This window comes from Ixodes scapularis, unplaced genomic scaffold (assembly GCF_016920785.2).
Source record: "Ixodes scapularis isolate PalLabHiFi unplaced genomic scaffold, ASM1692078v2 PGA_scaffold0__279_contigs__length_252992795, whole genome shotgun sequence".
Taxonomy (NCBI): domain Eukaryota; kingdom Metazoa; phylum Arthropoda; class Arachnida; order Ixodida; family Ixodidae; genus Ixodes; species Ixodes scapularis.
The window spans coordinates 157,751,039-157,757,195 of NW_024609835.1; the positions used below are offsets into that span (position 1 = coordinate 157,751,039).

Here is a 6,157-nt window from a genome sequence, read left to right on the forward strand (position 1 = left end):
CATCACCTTAAACTCGCACAGCCCATCCGGTGTGACGAAGGCTGTCTTCTCTCGGTCCCGTTCGTCGACTTCGATCTGCCAGTAGCAGCTCTTCAGGTCCATCGATGAAAAGTATCGAGAATGGCGCAGCCGGTCTAATGTGTCGTCCATGCGGGGGAGTGGATAGACGTCTTTCTTCGTCACTGCGTTCAGCTGCCGGTAATCCACGCAGAACCTAAGCGTTCCGTCTTTCTTCTTAACTAGTACGACTGGGGAGGCCCAAGGACTGCTTGAGCGTTGAATTATGTCGTCGTTCAGCATCTCTTGAACTTGCTCCTGGATCACCTGCCTTTCTTTGACGGAGATTCTGTATGGAGATCGATGCACAGGGCGCGCGTCGTCCTCGGTAACGATGCGGTGCTTCGCAACGGCGGTTTGGCGCACCTTCGACGACGTCGCAAAGCAGTCGTGGTACTCGGCGAGGAGGTTAATCAGCTGACGTCGTTTCGGGCCCGGAAGCTTCGACGTACTGTCTTGCTGAGGTGGCGAGGATTCGTCAGCAATGACGGCGATTTCCGCGGAGTTTCGGGGTTCCTCGACGTGGCCAACGGCTGCCCCTTTCGTGAGGTGTTGCGCTTCGTTTCGGAAGTTCGTCATGAGGACCAGAGTGCGGCCATCATGAAGTTCAGCTACCCCTCTCTTGCGACGCCTATTCCTCTTCCCCGAAGCAACTTGAGGCTCCCCTTGAGCAGAACTTCGCCGCAGAAAGCTTCGGTGATCCCGACAGTTACGAAAACACTCGACCGCGGCGGTAAGTTTACGTGACTTGCGAAGACTCGGACCGCGGATGACGTCGCTTTGGGTTTCTCCGGTGGTGAAACAGGCTTTCGCAGAGTTAGCCGGTTTGCTCTGAGGTCCATGACGGTGCCATACTCGCAGAGGAAGTCCATCCCGAGGATAACGTCCATCGAACAGTCCTGCAGAACGACAAACTTCACAGGGCACGTCTCACCGTGGATCTCGACGCGAGCAGTGCGGGGCGGAGGTGCGGGGTACCGTATGCCCCTGCCGCGTACCCCTCCGAGGGCCTGCAGTGCAAGTCCGATGCTTAGCTCTCAAAGAACCAACGAAAGCACTTCCAAGATCCGGTTCAGTCGTCGCACCCAAGGCCTAAATGAGAGCATCCCCAGCTTCGTCGAGGATGTTCTCCGCCTGAGCGCCCGCGCCGATCCTCAAGCTACCGTGGAGAAGAAGCTGCACCACCTGATGAGGGGTGTGAAAAGCGAGATTTTCGGCGGTCTCATCCGGGATCCCCCGACAACAGTCGACAAGTTCGTCACGGAGGCGACAAACATGGAACGGGCCCTGCTACCCCGCACCTCCACCAAAATGTCACGAATGACAAGGTGACAAAACAACGAAATAACTGAGAAAACTAAAACGTTTAATGGGGCGAACTTGTGCCCAGGAATAAAAGGTAAAAGAAAATAACAACAGAGCGTCGCGGGAGTCGAAAGCAGCGAAGCAGCAGGATCGAACGCTGAGGCGAAAAAACTCCGTCCGGTTCGCCACGCGGCGCCCCTTATGTACATGCGTGAGCTTTTGGAATAATCGGAGTTGAATGTTCGACGCGTAGAAAATTCGGACCTCGAATACGCCAACATTATTCTCGAATCTACCAGAAAACTAAATTGCAGGAATAACAAAAGATGCGGTGCTCCCAGGAATCGAACCCTGGCTTTCGCGTGGGAGGCAGGCGCGATAACCATTAGGCCACGCGCGCGCTGCCTACTTGGCCAGCTGCGCGCGCGTCAATATGTATGACGAAACGATTCCTTACTTTTTCTTTGTGTAAACTATGTCATGCGTTTGTCAAACCGTAATTCGAAATATCTTGTACTAGCTTCAAAAGTTAAATTATCGCTACTTTGATGCCCCTATTTTGTTCCAAATAAAAACAACGAACGGTTTAGGACTACTTTTTATGCGGATTCCTGAAACACTAATTTTGTCTTTTTTCGGATTCACAGAAATATATATAATTTTTTTTTTCATACCAGTCTACTATTCATCACTTTGCAATAGTGCTACCACTATCTCGAAGTTCTCCTGTGTAAGAATTAAGGCCGTATCGTCAGCATACTAAAATAAGAGAGATTAATATTTGTTTTCCCAGGTCATTAATATAAGTATTAAATAACAATTGAGCCCACGATGGTTCCTGCGGACTGCCACAACTTATATGCACAGTGTACCTTGATACTGCTTTACTTTAACTGATAGCGTTCAATAAAAAAAAATAGTTCTTAAAAAAAAAGAAAACGTACCCTAAACTTTATGCATTAACTTATCAAGAATTTGTGAGTTTTCGATGAGAAATATGCAAAATAGCAGTGCCCCTAGCTGTTCATGTGCACGCTGGGAACAGGAGACTGTCAACGTGTAGTTCGGTTCCGGCTTCGCCGGGTTGTGCATATGTCGTCTGCTATCGTCTCTGAGCCGCCACTACTCACGTCGTCGTAGATTGCCCCACACTTACGCGCGATGCGGTAAGTGTCCTTTTCTTCTCGTCGCTACATTTCAGACACAGCGAATAACGAAACAATTACAATTTTGCCGGCAAGGCGAGTGAGCGAAAACGCCGCAACGGTGAAGTCAAGTGAACGCAGATCTGCGTCTGGTGACCGCCGTGCGAGCTCTTTCCTGCATTTGTTTGCAACCTCGAAAACGGACATTGAGACTAGTGCTCCAGCTTTACATCACCCTTGCTTCACCGATCGCTATTTTCAATCAGGCTAGCGCGGTACTTGACGAATCTCGCTGTACTAAAGTGCGTCCAAGCGCAGACATGCACTTCTTGCAACGTTGTTGTGAGGAAATTGACCACGGGAATGATCGAAACACAGTTGCGGTGTTAGTGTGCCCGTATCGTTGAATGTACAAGTTCTTTGGGCTTACGTCTTTTAGCCCAAGCAGTTCGCGTTTGATGAAGTTTGCGTTTATAGGATAGTTTATCGGCAGCTGTTTCCCGTCTTGCAACCTCGCACGCGTTAGGGTAGCACTCGTACCTTCGCCGAGCCCGTGCCAGCAAAATGCTGATTGTTTTTTTTTATTCGCTGAGTCTGATACGTAGCGACGAGAATAAAAGGGTACTGCATCGTGCGTAGTGTGGACCCTAGAGAAAACGCCATTTGTAAGAGAAAACTTCTATGTCCAAAAAACACATATGAATCATACAAGATATTTTAGAACATATAAGAACCATGTAAGAATTATATAAGATATACAAGAACATATATGAACCCTAGCAGAAACTTATAAAAAAACTTCTCAAAGTTTCTTATATGGTTTTTATACGTTATTGTATACCTTATCTAGTTCTTATACAGTTCTTATATGGTTCTTACATGTCTTACATATATAGTTCTTATATATTTTGTATGATTCCTATGTGTTTATTGCACACAGAAATTTCTCATAGAAATTAGATTTTTTACCAGGGGGGTAATCCACGACGACGTGAGCATTGGCGGCGCGGAGAAAATAGCAGACGACAGACGCACAGCGCGTCAAAACAGAAACTACCCATTGATAATCTCGTGCTCCCAAAGTGCATCTATACCGTTAGGGGCGCTGGTATTATGAATACTGCCCATTGTATGAAATTCTATTGATAGATCTAAAAACAAAAAGAAGTTACTTTGCTCAGGAGCTCTGTTAATCAACAAAAAGAAATGTTCAAGCAATGTTTTTGTTCTCCTGCCCTTCTGAACCCGTACTGGAAGTTCCGAATTAAATTTATTACAAAATGAGTTCAACAGGATGGTGAACAATACTGCGTCAGTTCAACACGTCTTGTGCACCAACTTTAATAATATTACTAACAACACTACTATAAAAATACTAAAATTATGAATACTAATAATACTCATAATAACAATAGTATATTGATGCGTGCAGGTAGTTCTTCAAGTAGGCACACTGGTCTGTCAGAGTTTAAGGCTTGCGGGACAGTAGCCTACTCGTCATAATCACAATTGATGATCACATACTTATAATAATAACCCGTACGCCGAACGCTGACGTCGCAATCGTATTCAACGCATGCTCAAAGAGCGTGCTCAAAACATGGCAGCCTCGGAGCAGATTCTAGTATACTTCGTTTCAGCTTACGTCCAGAGGCATCCGACGCTACGAGCTAAAGGGAACAACCAAGCTGCGTCAAAACCGGCAGTCACCAGGCATTTTCTGTTTATGATTGGCTCTGCGATGATAAGGAAACATACAGAAACATTACGAAGACCATGATGGTGCCCTTTTGACCCTGTTTGATTGGTCCTATAAGCTTCGGGCATCGGCTACATCTGCACTTAAGTTGGAACGAAGAATAGGGCGCACAGGTTCGAGAAGTGTTTATTACTTGCTCCCCGTCTGTGGTCCATGGCTAGCTGGTTTTACCCGTGATAATGTCATTCGGCTTGTAGTCCACTTTGTCCTGGACGAGGCGGTCGCCCTCGGCGTAGCCCTCAGCAGCGCTCCTGGCTCTGTATCCGTGGGACGGGAACAGGTTTCTGCAGGCCTCGCCGTCGGCGCCGGTGTCGTGGCCGTTGCACTGCCCACCCAAAGGAGCAGCACGGCCGACAGAGTGGCGGCGCGTGGAACCATGGTCTATCTGGAAAACGATGCACGTTGAATGAGGGGAGGCATCCGTAAGGCGACGCAAAACAGACCCCCTTCCGAATGACTGCCCTCTCTTGGCAGCTGTGGAATCCCTGCACAATGGCGGAGTAAAACGGTAACGTCACGGCACAATTTATGCGTTTAGTTGGGTTAGAAGGCAAAAACCCAACCCCGGAAAAGGTGATGAACGCAGCGACGTTGCTTTTTCGACGAGGTTTGACTGACTCGTCGGCTTCTAGCGCTGGCAGTGCTTTCATGTTCGCTATCTTATAGCATGGCTCAGTTGTTTCGCCACTGTGCAGTGGTTCCGACATTTAATAATGTGCGCAACGTCCGAAAGGCGTCTATTAATCAAAGAAAAAACTACTATATACGCTCCGTCTCACCACACGCCCGAGCGCAGTCAAGGCTAAACCACGTACAAGTAAACACACACACACGAACAGGCAGACGCACACACACACACACACATACACACACACACAAACACACACTATACTTTGTTTGAGCTTCGGTCCGAGCGCGGACGATGTTATGAGCTGAAGGGCCAATCAAACAGCGCCAGAAGCGCAACGTCATGGCGTGCTCCCTGCTCTTGATAGGACTAGCCGGCGGAGGAGCGCGCACAGAGAGACGGCGAATACCGGCTGGTCCTATCAACAGCAGAGAGCACGCCATGACGTTGTGCCTCTTCCGCTGTTTGATTGGCCCTTTGGCTCATAACATCGGCCGCGCTCGGACCGAAGCTGAAACGAAGTATAAAAGCGCAAGGTCAAGGTGCGTTTACTACGGTTGCTAGGTTTATCTAGCCGATGATAGCACAGACACGGAAAGAGGGCGAATGCCCTGATGCTGCACTTTTGTCGCCCGTTTGATAGACTCCATTAGCTTGTAGCCTTCGATACGCTCAGGCACAACACAAAATGAAGTTATACAGGGTGTTTCCGCGATGACCTTCGAGAATTTCTAAAACTAGGGTGGTTTAGATCAGACTGCAAGCTTCGGCGGCGGTCAGGGACTGCAAAGAACTTACTAATTAGCCAAATAATTACCTAGAATTGACTAATCAAGTTTCTAACCATTGAAAATATACATATAGTTTTAGTTAGAAACTTGCGAGGCGTCATAGAAAACCCCTTAAATTAGTTGAGATTTAAGGCGACACGTGGGGAGCGCGGAAGGGCGCGAAGTTGCCACTCGTGCTACGGGTGCAGGGCCGATAAGGACGCGGATGTCCTTATCGTCTGTGTTTTCGTATCGCTGGCCTTGGGCCTGTGACAGGACTGGTAGCTTGACTGCACCCCTATGCTTCCCGCGTTCTTCAAGTTGTCCTAGAATTGACCGATTTATGAAGTTACTCATAACGCTCAGCAAGTTTCCAATTGGTACCGTATGTTTATTTTCACTAATAAGAAATTTAATTAGTTAGCCATTTCGCTAACTAGAGTGTTTTTTTTTTTACTCCTGCAAATATTCGTACGACCAACATACCACGAGT

The 6,157-nt window shown here is 47.8% G+C and overlaps 1 pseudogene; it reads right to left on the reverse strand.

Annotated features, from left to right (window-relative positions):
• Positions 1–4,644, reverse strand: part of LOC115325652 — a 41,777-nt pseudogene extending 37,133 nt beyond the window's left edge.
• Between the last annotated feature and the right edge of the window lie 1,513 nt (positions 4,645–6,157).